This window comes from Bubalus kerabau, chromosome 21 (assembly GCF_029407905.1).
Source record: "Bubalus kerabau isolate K-KA32 ecotype Philippines breed swamp buffalo chromosome 21, PCC_UOA_SB_1v2, whole genome shotgun sequence".
Classification (NCBI taxonomy): domain Eukaryota; kingdom Metazoa; phylum Chordata; class Mammalia; order Artiodactyla; family Bovidae; genus Bubalus; species Bubalus kerabau.
In genome coordinates this window covers 7423621-7441911 of record NC_073644.1, presented here as the reverse complement: position 1 = coordinate 7441911, position 18291 = coordinate 7423621, and the positions used below count along the sequence as shown (strand labels likewise).

The 18291-nt window shown below is 47.0% G+C and overlaps 1 long non-coding RNA gene across 1 annotated transcript; it reads right to left on the bottom strand.

The window, feature by feature from the left end:
• Nucleotides 1-6189: 6189 nt before the first annotated feature.
• On the bottom strand, nucleotides 6190-9411 carry LOC129636160 (uncharacterized). The gene is made up of 4 exons (XR_008706698.1): nucleotides 9211-9411; nucleotides 7850-8169; nucleotides 7242-7400; nucleotides 6190-6517 (listed from the first exon to the last, which is right to left on the bottom strand). It is a non-coding gene; the product is annotated as an uncharacterized LOC129636160 (long non-coding RNA).
• Between the last annotated feature and the right edge of the window lie 8880 nt (nucleotides 9412-18291).

Below are 18291 nucleotides of genomic sequence, written 5' to 3'. Positions count from 1 at the left end.
TGTGAGGGTCAGAGGTGAACACACACGTCCAGCTGAGTACGAGGCTGGAACACAGGAGGCTTGTGAGCAAGGTTGCCGTCACCACTTTGTCTACTTGCCTTTGTTCAAAAACAGTGATCCACACTGAGACTAGAAGTTCTGAAATTAAAGGCACGTTTTTCTATACAGTGGAAATGTGTAACCATAAGAATCCAGTTTTATTTTCCAGGAACAGTCTATCATATGTAACCCAAGTATGCAGGGTTGAAATGCAAAAGAATGGGACTTCCCTGGTGGTCCAATGGTTAAGTCTTTGCCCTTCCAATGCAGGGGGCACGGGTCAGCCCCTGGTCAGGGACTAAGATCCCACATGAGACATGGCCAAAAAAGAAAACAAAATATATCTATAAACAAGAACTAATGGCAAAAAATTACCTAGAAAGGGAAGAATGTCAAGTTAATAAAACTAATTTTTTTTTTAATGCAAAGGAACAACACAGAAATGAGAAACTGGGAAAAATCAACACAGTGTATTTTTTTTAAATTTTATTTTATTTTTAAACTTTACATAATTGTATTAGTTTTGCCAAATATCAAAATGAATCCACCACAGGTATACATGTGTTCCCCATTCTGAACCCTCCTCCCTCCTCCCTCCCCATTCCATCCCTCTGGGTCGTCCCAGTGCACCAGCCCCAAGCATCCAGTATCATGCATCGAACCTGGACTGGCAACTCGTTTCATACATGATATTTTACAAGTTTCAATGCCATTCTCCCAAATCTTCCCACCCTCTCCCTCTCTCACAGAGTCCATAAGACTGTTCTATACATCAGTGTCTCTTTTGCTGTCTCGTACACAGGGTTATTGTTACCATCTTTCTAAATTCCATATATATGCGTTAGTATACTGTATTGGTGTTTTTCTTTCTGGCTTACTTCACTCTGTATAATAGGCTCCAGTTTCATCCACCTCATTAGAACTGATTCAAATGTATTCTTTTTAATGGCTGAGTAATACTCCATTGTGTATATGTACCACAGCTTTCTTATCCATTCATCTGCTGATGGACACCTAGGTTGCTTCCATGTCCTGGCTATTAAAAACAGTGCTGCGATGAACATTGGGGTACACATGTCTCTTTCCCTTCTGGTTTCCTCAGTGTGTATGCCCAGCAGTGGGATTGCTGGGTCATAAGGCAGTTCTATTTCCAGTTTTTTAAGGAATCTCCACACTGTTCTCCATAGTGGCTGTACTAGTTTGCATTCCCACCAACAGTGCAAGAGGGTTCCCTTTTCTCCACATCCTCTCCAGCATTTATTACTTGTAGACTTTTGGATCGCAGCCATTCTGACTGGTGTGAAATGGTACCTCATAGTGGTTTTGATTTGCATTTCTCTGATAATGAGTGATGTTGAGCATCTTTTCATGTGTTTGTTAGCCATCTGTATGTCTTCTTTGGAGAAATGTCTATTTAGTTCTTTGGCCCATTTTTTGATTGGGTCATTGATTTTTCTGGAGTTGAGCTGTAGGAGTTGCTTGTATATTTTTGAGATCAGTTGTTTGTCAGTTGCTTCATTTGCTATTATTTTCTCCCATTCTGAAGGCTGTCTTTTCACCTTGCTAATAGTTTCCTTTGTTGTGCAGAAGCTTTTAAGGTTAATTAGGTCCCATTTGTTTATTTTTGCTTTTATTTCCAATATTCTGGGAGGTGGGTCATAGAGGATCCTGCTGTGATGTATGTCAGAGAGTGTTTTGCCTATGTTCTCCTCTAGGAGTTTTATAGTTTCTGGTCTTAGGTTTAGATCTTTAATCCATTTTGAGTTTATTTTGTGTATGGTGTTAGAAAGTGTTCTAGTTTCATTCTTTTACAAGTGGTTGACCAGATTTCCCAGCACCACTTGTTAAAGAGATTGTTTTTAATCCATTGTATATTCTTGCCTCCTTTGTCAAAGATAAGGTGTCCATATGTGCGTGGATTTATCTCTGGGCTTTCTATTTTGTTCCATTGATCTATATTTCTGTATTTGTGCCAGTACCATACAACACAGTGTATTTTTAAACAAAAGTATTTTAAACAAAACTACCGCAATAGCATATTTTTAAAGAAAAATATGCCTTTCATCCCCCTTCTACTTTACCAAATGCCACTAAAAAAAACTATCTTTTTTTCTTAAATGACTTTCCCTCAAGGTACTGATAGCTACCCGTCCTGGTTTTTAAATACTTGAAGAGCAGCAAAAATTATAACTATTTTAATCGAAGATGTGAGCAATATAATGACTTACAATAATATATTATATAGCACCTCCAAGCTACCTCATAATTTACCCAAAGGGAATATACCTTAAAAGGAAAGGATCTAATATTCCAAACCAATTATCCTCCAATTAAAAATAAATTTTTCAAGAAGGAAAAGATATCCCATAATTTCCTTCCCCAGTTAGCATATGATCAGGCATGTTGCTTCCCTTTCATTGCCATAAATTCTCAAATTGTTGCAGCATAGATCACCCTAAGAATTTTAGCATAAGAAAAAAGATGTATCTGACACAGTGGGGGAGCTGGGAGGGGGACTAGGGAGAGTGAAAATGAGTCCATACTGGACGGGCCAGACTTCAGTGTCTGGCATACTGGGATGCAGGACAGGCAGCTGAGCCCACTGGACTTCTGCACAGCTCAGGACTGGAGACCAGAACCATACGTATGCCATGCTTGTGCATCCTCCAAGTGTCCGAGGAACGACGAAATGGGAGCAAACATCACCAATTGCTCAGTGCAGAACTGTGGGCAAAGAGCAAGGGTTGCCTCCCCCACCCTCTCCTGATCTTCCCTCTGTGGGTGTCTGTGTCCTGACCTCCTCTACATGTAAGGACCCCATGTTGGATTAGGGCTCACCCTTATGACCTCATTTTAACTTACCTCTTTCCCTAGTGGCTCTTAATCTACCTGCCAACGCAGGAGATGTGGGTTTGATCCCTGGGTTGGGAAGATCTCCTGGAGAAGGAAATGGCTACCCACTCCAGCATTCTTGCCTGGGAAATTCCATGGACAGAGGAGCCTGGCGGGCTACAGTCCATGGGGTCATGAAAGAGTTGGACATGACTTAGCAAGATCCTGTCTTCAAACACAGTCATGTTCCGAGGTCCGGAGGGCTAGGATTTCAACATACGAATTTGTATGTGTGTGTTCAGTTGCTCAGTTGTGTCCGACTCTTTGTGACCCGATGAGCCCGCCAGGCTCCTCTGTCCAAGGAATTTTCCAGGCAAGAATACTGGAGTGGGTTGCTGTTTCCTACTCCAGGGGATCTTCCTGACCCAGGGATCGAACCTGAGTCTTTTGCGTCTCCTGCACTGGCAGGTAGATTCTTTGCCACGGCGCCATCTGGGAAGCCCCAATATGAATTTGGGGGGGACGTAATTCAGCACATTAAAGTAGGAGAATATCCTTATTTGTAGGAAACATGCACTAAAGGATGTGGAAGTAATGTGACAACATGTCAGCAGCTTATTCTTAGATGGTGTAGGAAAAAAAACAGAGTTCTTTGTACTGCACATATTTACCACTTTTCCGTAAGTTGGAGGCTCCCAAAAAGCTGTTAAAGAAAAATAGTCCAAGAGGAGAATTTTAAATGTTGTTAATAGGTAGGTGAGCCTGCCACCATGAACGAAATGATGCTGCAGCTCTTTGAAACCTCAGCTCTGAATTTATCCAAGTCCTTTCCTCCTATCCTTTACCAAGATGAATGCTTTACTAAGCAAAGCATTCTTCAGATAACCCATTACCAACTGTTGGCGTGAATTCTTAATACTCTGCAAGAAAATGATCCTGGAAAGTATAAAATATTTACAGCCTGCTGTCTGCTCTGCCTCACTTGAGGAAAATTCTCATCTGTACACAAATGTTCTTCAGCTTTGGGGAACAGATGGTGGAGAGTAATAAGTCTGAAAAATTAGAAGCAGGAGCAGAGCTCGGTACCCAGCCGGGGAAGCTGAGCCCCGTGGGGAACAAGTGTCTGGATGTTCTTGAGACAAAGAACTTGAACGCGCATCGCAGAATTCATCCATCAGATCCTGTCCCTTTCTCCTCTTAATTTTGTATACGTCTCCCTCTGTCCCCTAGGAACGTGTTGTCCAGCACACTAGCACGCCCTCAGGCCACTGCACAGGATGTCACAGCAAGGCGTCATTAATTCCCTCCCCTGTGCAGGGCAGGTGACCTTGATAAAGAGACCACACCTGCTTTCCCTCACAGGAGTGGACCCTCTGACACACCCCCTTTCTTCACTCCCCTCTGCTTTCCCGGGAATTGCCAGCAGCCCCTACATTAATGCCTACTCCCTCTTACTGACTTTAGGTCTGTCTGACCTAATCACGATATTGTATCATCACTGAAATAGGCTCTCAAGGGAGTCCACCATCACATAACCAGCTTTGTTTGGGCTCGTTCACCTAGGCAATGCTACCAAACAAGGACACACCTGTATTTTGTAAATACACGTGGACCCAAAAGAATAGCCACTTGTGCACTCATGCACCAAACCCCCTACTTTTAAAGACCCCTGAAAATCAAACATACCCTGTTGCGTTTACAGTACTGTTTGGTGCCTTTGATGTTAACTTTTCTTTCCTGAGTGTCATTACAAGTTCGCAGACCTTCAAAACTGTATCTTACTCAAATTAAGGGTGCTGTTTTCTTTTGTGATGCTCAAATTGTTGCAGGGAGATGACCAGAAAGCCCTTTGTGCTAGCTGCTTTGTCTTGATGTCATTGAGATCCCGTGTTTGGAGAGGATTACCTTGCCAGGAGCGGTGGTGGAGTGGCTATGATATTAGAGCTACCATATGGATACCGAGTGTACTCATGGGATTCGGAGGTGGGTGGGGGGATGTGCAGAAATGATGCTCCTGCTGCCCTCCCTAGGCCACATTGTATGATGAAACTGGAGAAAATATTTCTTTTCAAGGTCATACTTTTCAATTAATTTAACTTTATCACTTACCATTGAATCGGACTGAATATATTGAATTAAATATTTTAATTGTTTCTAGTTTATTTCTTCTAAAACCTACCTCTCCAAAACTATAATCATGCTTCCTTCTTCCTAATAAGCTGCTTGCATCTCACTAACCCCCATTCTGCAGTCAGTTCATTGACTCTTCCATTCAAAAGCCCATCATACTTCTGTTTGTGGAATTGGGACCTGAAACCCAAGCACAGGAGCATAGGCCATAGGGTACAAGTCACAGGCCAGTGCGGGTGGGGGCTGTTCAGGAGAACTGAGCTTCCTAACTTCCCTCAGGCCCTCTACCAGGTGTCTAGTCACCGTAGCCGCCACCAGAGAACACAGCTCCAGGGTTGTTTGTCTAAAGTTGCCATCCTGAGAACCTCTTGCGCCATCTTGACTCGGGACAATGCACAACATATTTTCTGCCTTAGAGAAATCCAGCAAAGTAAGAGTCTTTGCTTTGGTTTCCAGAAAGCCAGTAGAAAGTTTCACCGCTCCTGTGTTTTAATAAAGGGAAACATCTTTAAATGAAATTTTTAAATCCTTGGACAGAACTTAACTCCGGGAAACAGCCCAAGCGTCCTGTCTGCCCAACTACTTGTTCAACGGCCTCCTGGCACGTTTACGGTTTGCCTCCTTATTGTCTAGAGAGTCCCCACTAGGTGTTTATTGAGTAAAACTTAAGTGGTTGCAATCCTGATTCATAACGACACAGCTTCTGGCAAGTCAAACATTTAGGGCTGGGCTCTCTAAATTCCATGTCATATATTATTTTCCACTGTTAGATCCACTCCTGAGTTTGTGTCTGTATCAAACTCCTTCCTGTAAATAGAGATTTACCCTAAAGGGATACTCTTGGATTCAAATAGTCATTATTCATTGAGCCTAAGGAGTTTAACATTTTCAGTGTGGTTGTAATTGAATCTGTAACATTACTCAAGCATTTTCCTGAAACTTAACAATTTCCAAAACGTAAACAACTTGCTTATTGTCCTTCTGAGTGTGCCATTACTCTGCTCAGAAATATGCTGTGGTTCCAAATTGCTTCTCAAAGACCCACCTCCCCCCTGTATCTCATACTTTTGGAATTCCCTACAGTCCACAACATCCTGTCTCAAGAGTCGGCTACGATCAAGTCACTATATTCACAACCATCGTTTGCTGTCTTTTCCACCCCATCTACTATAATTTCAACCCGATTGATTATTTATTGAGAGATAATAAGTGAATCATCAGGGAAAACATATGTCCCAAGGTCAAACACAACAAAGGATGAGGTTGAATTTACTACCACCTACTTCCTGTCCATTTTGCGTGTGTGCATACATAGTCATGTGCGATTCTTTGTGACCCAATGGACTGTAGCTCACCAGGCTCCTCTGTACATGGGACTTTCCAGGTAAGAAGACTGGAGCAGCTGGCCATTTCCTCCTTCAGGGGATCTTCCCAACCCAGGAATCGAACCTGTGTCTTCTGCATCGCAGGTAGATTCTTTACAGAGTGACAGCAGGGAAGCTCTCCTTATCCATTACTATTGACAAATTTCACAAAATATTGGGAAGTAGAAAAACAGGTAAACTATATGAAGCTAATTATTATATCCTGGAGACTTTGAGTTCCTAATTATTTTGATTAACTTTGTAAACCTCCCTTTGGGTTCAACAATTTGATTTATATAATTTATATAGCCTGATTTTATGTTTTTTAAACTGTTATTATCGAAAAAAGTAGTATTCCAAATTAACCTTTTTAACTGAAGAAGGGTCTCTTTCCCTTTCTTGCAAATATGCTTTGTGGGCTGGGCAGGGTCAGAGGCTGAAACACAGAGCATCGGGGGCTATGGGACTGGGTAAGCTGAGGCGGCTTGTTGGCTGTTATTGCACACAGGCTTCTAAGAACGCACACAGTACTGTTAATTTAGCTTTTAACAGGCACATAAAATACATTGAAGCCTTATTTTCTTTAGCTTTGCACACACAGACACAAAATCTTAACACATGGGGATAGCAAAGAAAAAGCAACAGCTGTTTATTAAATATTACATGTCCGCATCAGGCATGGTATTCTATGCCAAATTTGTATGTAATAAAAGCAGGGGGGGAAAAGCAAGAGAATAAAAAGCTTTTAATTTTTCAGGCACTTTGAATCTCCTGCTGCCCTGATAGACACGTAAAATATACATGAGGATCCACAGCCAGGGTCCCCAAACTGGGGGAGGGACGGGGTGGGGGGAGCGGGGAGAGAACAGAGCTTACGGCACTGAAGCACACAGTCCGCTGAAGGACGCCGGGTGTCCACATGGGTGGTGCTCGCCAGCCGCAACTGCCCCCATCCTTTCTGTGTAAACGCCAGCGCACGTGTCTTCTTGCTCTCTTTGTGGGCTTCCCAGGTGGTGGTAGTGGTAAAGAACCCACCTGCTAATGCAAGAGAGGTAAGAGACACAGTTTCGATCCCTAGGTCAAGAAGATCCCCTGGAGGAGGAAATGGCAACTCACTCCAATATTCTTGCCTGGAGAAGCCCATGGACAGAGGAGCCTGGCGGGCTACAGTCAGTCCACAGGTTGCAAAGAATCGAGCACAACTGAAATAACTAAGCCCACATGTCTTTTCGCTCTCTTTATTGTTCCTGTTTTGCCCCTTATTTTTTTTATCCTGTTACTGGGGGTTGGCAGCTTGTCATTTGGGGACCATTCCCAGCTTCTAGGGGCCACTCCCATCCCCAGTCTCCTGGTTCCCGCCCTCCATCCTCAAAGCCAGCAAGATGGGCCATGCCCCTCTCACACCTCAAACGAATCTCTCCTCCATCCTCCCTTTCCTCCATTCCAACCCAGCCAGCAATGAGGCTTCACTTTTAAGGACTCACATGATGAACGTTGCCCAACGTCAGGCACCCAGTAAGTAGCAGCACCGGGTTTGAAACCCAGCTATCTCACTATGGAGGCTGGGCCCTTAACCACTCGTAGAGTGAAGGTGTTAGTCGCTCAGTCGTGTCTGACTCCTTATGACCCTATGGACCGGTAGCCCGCCAGGCTTCTCTGTCCATGGGATTCTCCAGGCAAGAATGCTGGAGTGGGTTACCATTCCCTTCTCCAGGGGATCTTTCCAACAGAGGGATCGAACCAAGATCTCCTGCATTACCGGCAGTTTCTTTACCATTTCAGCCACCAGGGAAGCTCCTCTTTCCTAAAAAAAAAACAGCAAAGAGAAATCAGCACTGTGCCAGCCACACTGGAGACCAAAGTGGAGAGAAAAGTCAGTTCTGCTGATCCTGTCTTTACCCAAAACACTGATAGTTTTGCTTATCATGGATAATTTGCATTTGTTTTGACTTTTAATACATTTCACAGAAATGTTATTTACTGTGATCTCTGCCTTTCTGGCTCTCCCAGTCCTGCCCCAAAGCTGTGTCTGAGGTGAGGGGCTCCCTCCTCGCCCGCCTCCCCGGGTCCTCAGGGGAAAGAGCACACTGCTGGTTCACCCTGGGAGAAGCCAGTTCTGACCTCCTGTTGGAACTGTGTGACTTGCTTTTTCGTTGCTGCTCTTATTGTAATCATACACGATGGCCTGCCTCAGCGAATCCTGCCTCTCTGCCTCACTGTTCAGCTAAAGTGTCTTTGTTCAGAAGCCTGTCCATCTGTGGATGGCAGGCAGGAAGGAACACATCCCGCTGTCTGAGGTTTGCCATTCTAGGAGATATCCACAAGGTTGATGGCCTTTCTACTTTGTTTCCTCACCTTCGCCCCATCTCTGATCCATAAGGGAACCTGGCACCCAGACCCGGGTGAGATGGTTATGTTCAGACATTTGTCTGCCATCTTCTTGATCAGCCGGTTCTCCAAATAAAGTCATATTCCTTGCCTCAACACCTGGTCTCCCAGCGAGCAGAGCAAGCTTGGCCTCAGTAACATGCTGATTGCACTGCGTGTGAATCTAGGCACACAAGCGTGGACTTAAAAGATATTCACAACTGAAAAGTTGAGAGGTTTTTTTGTGTGTTCTTTTGCTGGGAATTTTTAGGACTTAAGCCCAAGAAGCAGCATCTCAAGTGACCCTGGGAGAACCGCTCTGAGGAGGTGAGAGGGGAAAGCCAGGTTATATAGTTTTGCAGCAAAGGGCAGGTTCAGTTCAGTTCAGTTCAGTCGCTCAGTCATGTCTGACTCTTTGAGACCCCATGGACTGCAACACGCCAGGCCTCCCTGTCCATCACCAACTCCCGGAGCTTACTCAGACTCATGTCCATTGAGTCAGTGATGCCATCCAACCATCTCATCCTCTGTCGTCCCCTTCTCCTCCTGCCTTCAATCTTTCCCAGCATGCGGGTCTTTTCCAAGGAGTCAGTTCTTCACATCAGGTGGCCAAAGTATTGGAGCATTAGCTTCAGCATCAATCCTTCCCATGAATGTTCAGGGCAGGTAGTCAGAACATCAAAAGATTATTGTTAACTAAAGAAAACCAAATGTCTGAAGCTAAGGAATTTAGACTTTTCTGTGTATGGGAAGATGCAAGAGTTCGGGCTCTCTGAAATCAGTCCTTTGATATGCATCTCAGCTACCTGGGGCAGAATCCTGTGTTCTCACGTCCTGAGTCTCCCAGGGCTCACCTTAGGGGAGGGGCTGCAGTCTGATGGCTGCTAGAGAGCAGGTATTCCTTCCTTCCAGAGTGCCCTCAGGGCTCACCAGCTCATCATTAGTTGTGGCTGGAACACTGATGACTCATACAGCAGGAAATATTCCATTTCTCACAAGCAACTTCCCCAGACCCAGAATTATAAGCCGCTTAAAAATAATGACCCCCACATGGTAGAAAATGGAAAATGAACCAAAAACTGTTCATAATAAGCAGACACACACAGAGTAGTGAATCTTATCTTTATCGTTCTATCAATCCAGAGGAGAGGAGTGTCATCAGGTAAAGACGACAGGACTCCTTCTCCTCACTGGTGTGGGCTGCACTTTTCCGAAAGTGGCCCCAAGCTGTTCAGAATTTCATTTGCTCAGAAGAGGGAGCTCTGGTTTTTGCTTCCCCGGCATCTAAGGCTCTGCGGGCTCTGTTTGTTTTGTAAACAGAGCAAGAGTATTAAGAAGCCTGTATAGAAGGCCAAGTTACTGTTTGAGGTGATCACACCGTGCCTGCTGCAAACGTCTCTCTCTCCATCTCTCCCGTCCTTCTCACCCATGGGTCCTGGGAACGGCCATCTTGAGGAATGTTTCCCGAGCTTTAACCCTCTGGAGCCACTAGAGGGCAACAGACACCCACCAAAATGAATCAGGGTCATGAAATATAATAAATTGATAATTACAAAGGCATGCTTTTAAGACAACCGTTTTTAGATTGTTTTTTAAAGAGTTTGTTCTTTTAGTATTCGTTTTATATATATTATTCTTTGCGATCCCATGGACTGTAGTCTACCAGGCTTCTCTGTCCATGGGATTTTCCAAGCAAGAGTACTCGAGTGGGTTGCCATTTCCTTCTCCAGGAGATCGTCCTGACCCAGGGATCGACCCTAGGTCTCCTGTATTGTAGGCAGACGCTTTACCCTCTGAGCCCCCAGGGAAGCCCTAAGATTCCCCTATGTATGCTAAGTCACTTCAGTCGTGTCCGACTCTGTGTGACCCCATAGACTGCAGCCCACCAGTCTCCCCCATCCCTGGGATTCTCCAGGCAAGAACACTGGAGTGGGTTGCCATTTCCTTCTCCAATGCATAAAAGTGAAAAGAGAAAATGAAGTCACTCAGCCATGTCCGACTCTTAGCGACCCCATGGACTGCAGCCTACCAAGCTCCTCCGCCCATGGGATTTTCCAGGCAAGAGTACTGGAGTGGGGTGCCATTGCCTTCTCCAAGATTCCCCTAGGAAGTTCAATTAAAGTAAAAAGCCGACTCATTGGAAAAGAACCTGATGCTGGGAAAGATTGAAGGCAGGAAGAGAAGGGGACGACAGAAGATGAGATGGTTGGATGGCAGCACCAACTCAATGGACATGAGTTTAAGCAAACTCCAAGAGACAGTGAAGGACAGGAAAGCCTGGCATGCTACAGTCCATGGGGTCGCGAAGAGTCGGACACAACTGGACAACAACAAAAAGCTATTTACACAGCCTCCAAGTGCTCAACAAATGTTTAAATGCTGTGTATGCATTCTGTAAGAGTCTGTGCTGGACAGTGAGGTCACAAAATTGAGCAAGATTCAGTCCTTGTCTCTGAGAGCAGACAGATTCGAAGCATAAATAATTCACTACAGCATTGGATGGTGAGCGTCCAATGGATGGTAGACCCAGGATAAGGCAGTGCAGGTGAGAGAGGTCAGTGCTTTGTAGGTATGTGTGTGTTGGGGGCGGGGGGAGGGGAGTCAGCTAAAGACAGGAGCACAGAGGGAACATGACCTATGACCCCCATGAAAGCAATCTGCGTGCATTTCCTGTGCAAAGTGGGGCGAGCTATACACTCCAGCGTTTATCACCTGAGAGTTAGAGGGTCTGTAATCACCCCCGCACTCTCCCAAAGAGTCTTGTTCATCATCAGACTTATCAGAGTAAACACACAAACAAACAGCAAACTAGGGTCATCCCCAAGACCTGACCGCATCAGAAATCTAAAAGGGCCTGCCAAGCACCGTAAGAAATGGACCTTTTTGAAACCCTTTAAAAGACATTCTTAATTTTAAAGAAAGCATAAAAACAAAACGTATTTTCTCCGAAAGCCATGTTTTTCTCTAAAAACCTCCCTCCCCTCCCACTTTGAGAAGCCAGAGGAATCCAAATCCGGTGGGTGTTAAGCTGGGTCCTTGTGGTGAAGGGGGGAGGCTTTCTCCTCTCTTTGGACTAATGAGGAGGTAACTGATAAGTCATTGAACAAATAAAACGCCTGCCAATGAAAAGGATGGGTGCTGGCCTTTGTCCCACTCACCTCTGCCCCGGGCTCAGGGCCAGCTCCGATCAGAGGGCAGTCAAGGCAGCTCTGAGCCCTGAGAGGTATCAGCTTACCTCTCTGTCCCCAGGAGCTCCCAGCATGGCAAACAGGGGCAGGGGAGCCTGGGGGTGCAGACCCCCTTGGAAAACCATGTCTGACGCCAGGCTATGGCCCTCAACTGTCAGAGCCATGGGCTGGGGTACCTCCCCACCTCCTGACCCTGCTGAGATTTGGGTTCTCAGCAGAGGGAGAGAAGGGTGGCAGCCCCTCAAGGCGGCGGTGGGGCCTCCGAGCCCCCCAGGTCCTGCTCCTGAAGACTGCACAGGGGCAGGAGTCGGTCCAGTGATGAGAATGGGAGGGATCTGAGGGCACCGAGCTGAAGAGGATGAAGGGGCGTCCTCAAGGGGGGCTGGCTTCGGGCGCACTGTCCAGCTCCGTGAGTGCTGGGCCCGGCGCACTCCTCTCAGTGTTCAGGCCTGAAACCCCCGTGTCCTGGGGAGCAGGGCCTGGGGACAGTCACCTAGATAAGCACACAGCTTTAGTGCTCAGTGGCTTCCCAGGTGGCTGAGGCAGTAAAGAACCCTCCTGCCAATGCAGGAGACATGAGTACGATCCTTGGATGGGGAAGATCCCCTGGAGGAGGGCAGGGCAGCCCACGCCAGTGTTCTTGCCTGGAGAATCCCATGGACAGAAGAGCCTGGAGGGTTACAGTCCAGGGGGTCACACAGAGTCAGACACGCCTGAGCACACACACAGTGCTCAGATGACGGCGGTGACACAAAGAGCCACCGCTCCCAGCCCACAGGGACCCCAGGACGCCAGTGCCGCTAGAGGCACAGACGCCACGTGGCCCAGGGGGTCAGGCAGAATGACTCAGTCTGGCAGAAAGCGGTCCCTAGGGGCCAGCGGACACCACGTGGTGGGGGGGGCTGGGAAGGGACCCCTCCCACCCCCGCCACGAGGTACCCCGGCCTGCCAGAGAGACCACTCACACCCTCCAGAACCTGCAGACAGTCAGGTGCTCTGGTGAGAGCTGGAGGGCCTATGTGAGTGGGGGGTCGGGGAGCGGGGTGGGCAGAGGGGGCCAGGAAGGCCCAGGTGACCTATGTCCAAGGGGATCTCTCTGCACACAATGCAGAAGATACGCTTCTCCAACTCGGGATCCACGTGTTGTCCCTTTTGTGTCCCTTTCTCACCTTATGCAATTGCGCAGAGAGGAGAGAGGCAAGGAGGCTGCTCCTCGCGCGGGCGGGGTCTGCAGGGTCGGTGGGCGGGACAGGAGGGGAGATGAGAGAGGGATGTGTGGCAGGAGGGGTGGTGGGCGGGGCCGGAAGGGCAGTGGGCGGGGTCGGGAGTAGGAAGTGGGCGGGGTCTGGAGGGTCGGTGGGCGGGGCGTAGGGGCAGTGGGCGTGAGCGGGAATAGGAGGTGGGTGGGGTCGGGAGGGTCGGTGGGTGGGGCCACCGTGGAGACCCGCCCCCAAAGAGGAGGTGTTCCTCAGCTAAAGGAGCAGGATTTGGTTTCTGAGAGAGCAAGAGGGTTGAAGGTTAATTTTAAAATGTCAGCAAGTTTTTGAATTTGGACAAGAAGGACAGATTGTGAAAGAGGAGTCTGGTTTGGGAAACACTGAAGGCAAAGGACTGGACAAAAGGTGATATGAAGCAGTAAAAAGTCGGAGAATGATAGTGACATATGTCAAGCACACATCCAGGGTGATCACTATCATTTATGTCCATGTGCTCAGTCACTTTGGTCGTGTCCAACTCTTTGTGACCCCGTGGACCTTAGCCCATCAGGCTCCTCTGTCCATGGGACTCTCCAGGCAAGAATACTGGAGTGGGTTGCCATGTCCTCCCCCAGGGGCTCTTCCCCACCCAGGGATGGAAGCCAGGTCTGTTGAGTCTCCTGCATTGCAGGCGGATTCTTTACCTGCCGAGCTGTTGGGAAGCCCCATGTCAATAACTATAATAACTAAAATCACGGTATGCCTCCCAGTAGAGCTGCAGGAGACTGGAGCTGATGAATACAAGTGGCACCCCATGATAAACTATGCTCTGACACCCTTGAGGGCACTTGCAAACATTCCATTAATCTCTTCAGTGTTAGAAACACCTTTGAAATTGTATTTACACCATTAGCCTGGTCTGTTGATGCTGACACTCTCCTAAAGGAAGCTCAGGTTAGCTCATCCCACGAATGAGTTCATGATGGTTGAGTGTGACTAATAATCGACAGGCATCTTAATAAGGAAGGTTCCAGGGCTGCCAGAGGTAAACTTTGGTGATGGAGCTAGGTGCCAAAGAGATAAAATGGAGATTGCTAGAAGCTACATTCCAAGGTTTAAAATAGCATCCTTATCCCTCTAAAGATGGGCTCTTTGTTCCTGGGATTATTTTTTAATATTTCATCTATTTCTACTCCACTTTGGGGCAATCAAGTTCTAAAAAGAGAGACTTCCCTTGCAGCCCAGTGGTTAAGACTCTGAATTTCCAATGCAGGGTGCATCAGTTTGATTCCTGGTCAGGGAATTAAGATCCCACATGCCTCGCAGTGCAGCTAAAATTTTTTTAAAAAAATGTTCCAAGAAGGGAACCTCCAAATATTTGAATTAGAAAGTACACAGCAGAACTGGAAAAGCCTCATGCCCACCTGGGGCACCCTTCAGAAGCATTTCCAGTCCATCGCTGTGTGGCTTTCCAGGTGGCGCTAGTGGTACCCATGCAGGAGACATAAAAGATGCAGGTTCAATCCCTGGATGGGGAAGATCTCCTGGAGGAGGAAATGGCAACCCACTCCAGTATTCTTGCCTGGAGAATCCCATGGACAGAGGAGCCTGGCGGGCTACAGACCCTGGGGTCACAAAGAGTCAGACTTGAGTGAAGGAATGGAGCAAACACTGAGCTGAAGAGGTTGCAGAACAGGTAAGAGGACCAGAGCCCTCACTTTTACGTGTCTGTCCTGCCTGCTTCCCACAAAGCTGGCACGCATGCCGCTGATTTGAGAACTCCGGACCCACTGACCACTGTCTTCTCTTAAATCCAAATGCCCTGGGGTCGGGGGGAGGCGGGAAATGTTGCTTCTTCCTCTAGATTGCTCCCTCTAGAGCTCTGAGCCGGGGTTTTTATTGTCTGGATGGAGAACCAGAAAGTAGAAATGAATGCAGGAAAAGGCAAACGACTAGTGTGCCATTCTGGAAACCTTCAGACAACCAACTCTAAACATCCCCTCGTAATTATTTTACTGGAGTGAGGAGGAGAGTGAAGCAGATGTCACCTCAGAGTTGGGGAAGATGTCACCTTCCTGCACGAGGAGCCTCGTACTCTTGTGACCTGAGAAGCTTGAAACAAGCTCCTTGGTCTCTGTTTCCTCATCTCTGAGCCAGGATACTTACAATCCCTTCAAATCCTTGCTGGAGGAGGACGAGGACGGAGCAGGTATGCCGCAGTCAGAGGACGCCCAGCACAGCAAGTGCTAGCAATCACTGTTATTGTTACTTTCTCCCTGGAGAGAGAAGTAAAAGTCATCCCAGTCCTGTGTGCTGAGTGACAGTCAGCAGAAGGAGACAGGAAAAACGTGTCTTGGTGTAATAATCTTATTTCACAACAACCACATTCTGTGCCAGCAGTGCTCAGGCGCCTCAGACAGGCTGTGAAAGAGATAAGCCCCTGATACTGGGGAGAAATGCTGGGAAAGAAGCAGGTCCGACCCCATGGCCCAGGAGCAGGCGGCAGGTAGGGGCGCTCCATACAACAGCAGAGGCTGGGCAGATGGGACGGAGCTCCGCCTTCCGCTCTGGGCAGGATGCTGGCAGGTCTTCCTGCAGCTGGGGGTCTGGGGGGAGGCAGGGGGTGCCACTTCTATCTTTGTCCACAAAACTCAAATGCATAGATCTCCTGATTTTCTTCCTAAGTGTCTAACGTAAGTGAAGTGAGTGTTAGTCGCTCAGTCGTGTCTCTTTGTGACCCTGTGGACTGTAGCCCGCCAGGCTCATCTGCCCATGGAATTCTCCAGGCAAGGATACTGGAGTGAGTAGCCATTCCCTTCTCCAGGGGATGTTTCCAATCCAGGGACTGAATGTGGATCTCCTGCACTGCATGTGGATTCTTTACCAGTGAGTCAGCAGGGGAGCCCTCAGAGGCTTACTCACCTGTAAAATGATGGTAGTTGTTGAGGTTAGTTGTGTCTTCCAAAAGGATATAGCTTTATATAGAAATGGAGTCTCTGCAGATGTAATTAACATGTAAATTAAGATAGGTCAGGCTGGATCAGGGACAGCCCTGAATCCAACAACTGGTGTCCTTATGACAAGAGAAGATGAGAGACACGGGGAGGAGGAGGCAGAGACCAGAGTGATATGTCTACAAGCCAAGGATCACCCAGGATTTGCCACCAAAAGTGGAGGAGTCAGAAAGCATCCTCCCCAGAGCCTTTGGGGGAGCCTGGCCCCAAGACACCCTGATTCGGGACTTCGGCCTCCAGAGTTGTGAAAGAGTGCGCCTCCCTGGAGCGCTTTGTTATAGCAGCTGTGAGAAACTGATGCACAGACCTGATTCGCAGGCTGGGTGTGAGGATTAACGGCGATTGCGTAATTAAATGTTTACTGAGTGTCAACTTCCCTTTTCTTGCCTGTTCCCCAGGGAATGGGGCTCTAAATGCTTTCAGGGAGGGCTTTGATAGCCTTGAGAGCTCAAAGGCAAGAGCTCCAGGCTTGGAGCAATCTCATTCAAAATGCACAAGTTACATACAGCTGCCAGCTGCTTCTCCCCTGCCGCTTTCCCTACGGAAGAGAGTCCAGGTTAGAGCTGGTGGCCGGATGTTTCTATTGGCCCAAGTCCTGGCCAGCTTGGTGGGGAGTTTGGAGATGAGCAGGAAGGAAGCTACTGAGCTGACTGTCCTCTCCTGTAATGGCAGAGGGACCTGGGGCCCATCCCCTCCCAGCTTCCAGTGACAGGTCTGTAAGACAAGGGATGCTGGCCTGATGATCTCCAAGTCCTCTTCAAGTGCTGGCTTCCAGGGCAGCAGGAGTCCAAGACTTGGGGCTTCCCTGGTGGCTCAGATGGTTGAGAATCTGCCTACAGTACAAGAGACCCGGGTTCAATCCCTGCATTGGGAAGATCCCCTGGAGAATGGAATGGCAACCCACTCCTGTATTCATGCCTGGAAAATCCCATGGACAGAGGAGCCTGTCGGGCTACAGTCTACTGGGTTGTGAAGAGGCAGACACAACTGACAGATTAACATCTTCACACAGGAGCCCCCAAACACCACCGCCCCAGCAAACTGATGGCAGTTAAATAGTTTATAATTGTGAAAATTTCCCCCAAAGAAAAGTTATTTTGTGAACAAAAGTCATGAGACAAAAAGCCACCACTGTGAGGTTACTGAAATTCAGGCCACAGGCAAATCTCTAAATGGGGCAGCTTAGCTTTGTGGATCTCGTGCACTGATGAGGGCAAGAGTCCTTCTATCGAGTTTCTATTAAAGAATACATCCAGATAAGTTGGAGTTTTAGATCCCTTTGTGTTTGAAAGTGGTTTAACCACGAATCGATCTGAGAAGAAAGTTAGCATGTAGCTACATATCAGGAAAAAGATCAAGTACCTTCTGAGAATATTTCTGAAAGAAAACTATCCAAGAAAGATAAGTTTAACATCTCCTTATATATCTTTAGGAAGCAATCATCTCACTTAAAATGCAGTTTAAATAGTTGAGTATAAAAATATATATTTTCACAAATTGCAGGATTTCCTTCTTTCTCATGCTTGAATAATATTCCATTATATATGTATATAATGTATATTATATATGTACTATATTTATTATATATCATGTATATGTGTTATGTATACATTATATATAACATGTGTTATTATACCTCTCATGGCTCAGATGGTAAAGAATCTGTCTGCAGTGCGCAAGACCTGGGTTTGATCCCTGGGCCAAGAAGATTCCCAGGAGAAGGGAATGGCAACCCACTCCAATATTCTTGCCTGGAGAATCCTATGGACAGAGTAGCCTGGTGGGTTACAGTCTATGTGGACACAAAGAGTCATTCAAGACTGAGCAACTAACACTTTCACCTCACTTTTCATGTTATATATTATATATGTTATGCAATGTGTTATATACCATGTATATGTTCTACATTATGTGTATGCATATTGTGTATGCATACGGATGCGGTGTGCTTAGTCAGTGAGTTGTGTCCGACCCGTTGCAACTCCTTGGACGGTAATGGAATATCGTATGTATATACATGCCACATTTTCTTTATCCATTCATCCCCTGACAAATAGGTTTCCATTTCTGACCTGTCGTGCATCACCCAGCATGAACATGGGGTGCAGACAATTCCCCCGTACCCTGTTTTCATTTCCTGTGGGTATATACCCAGAGCTGG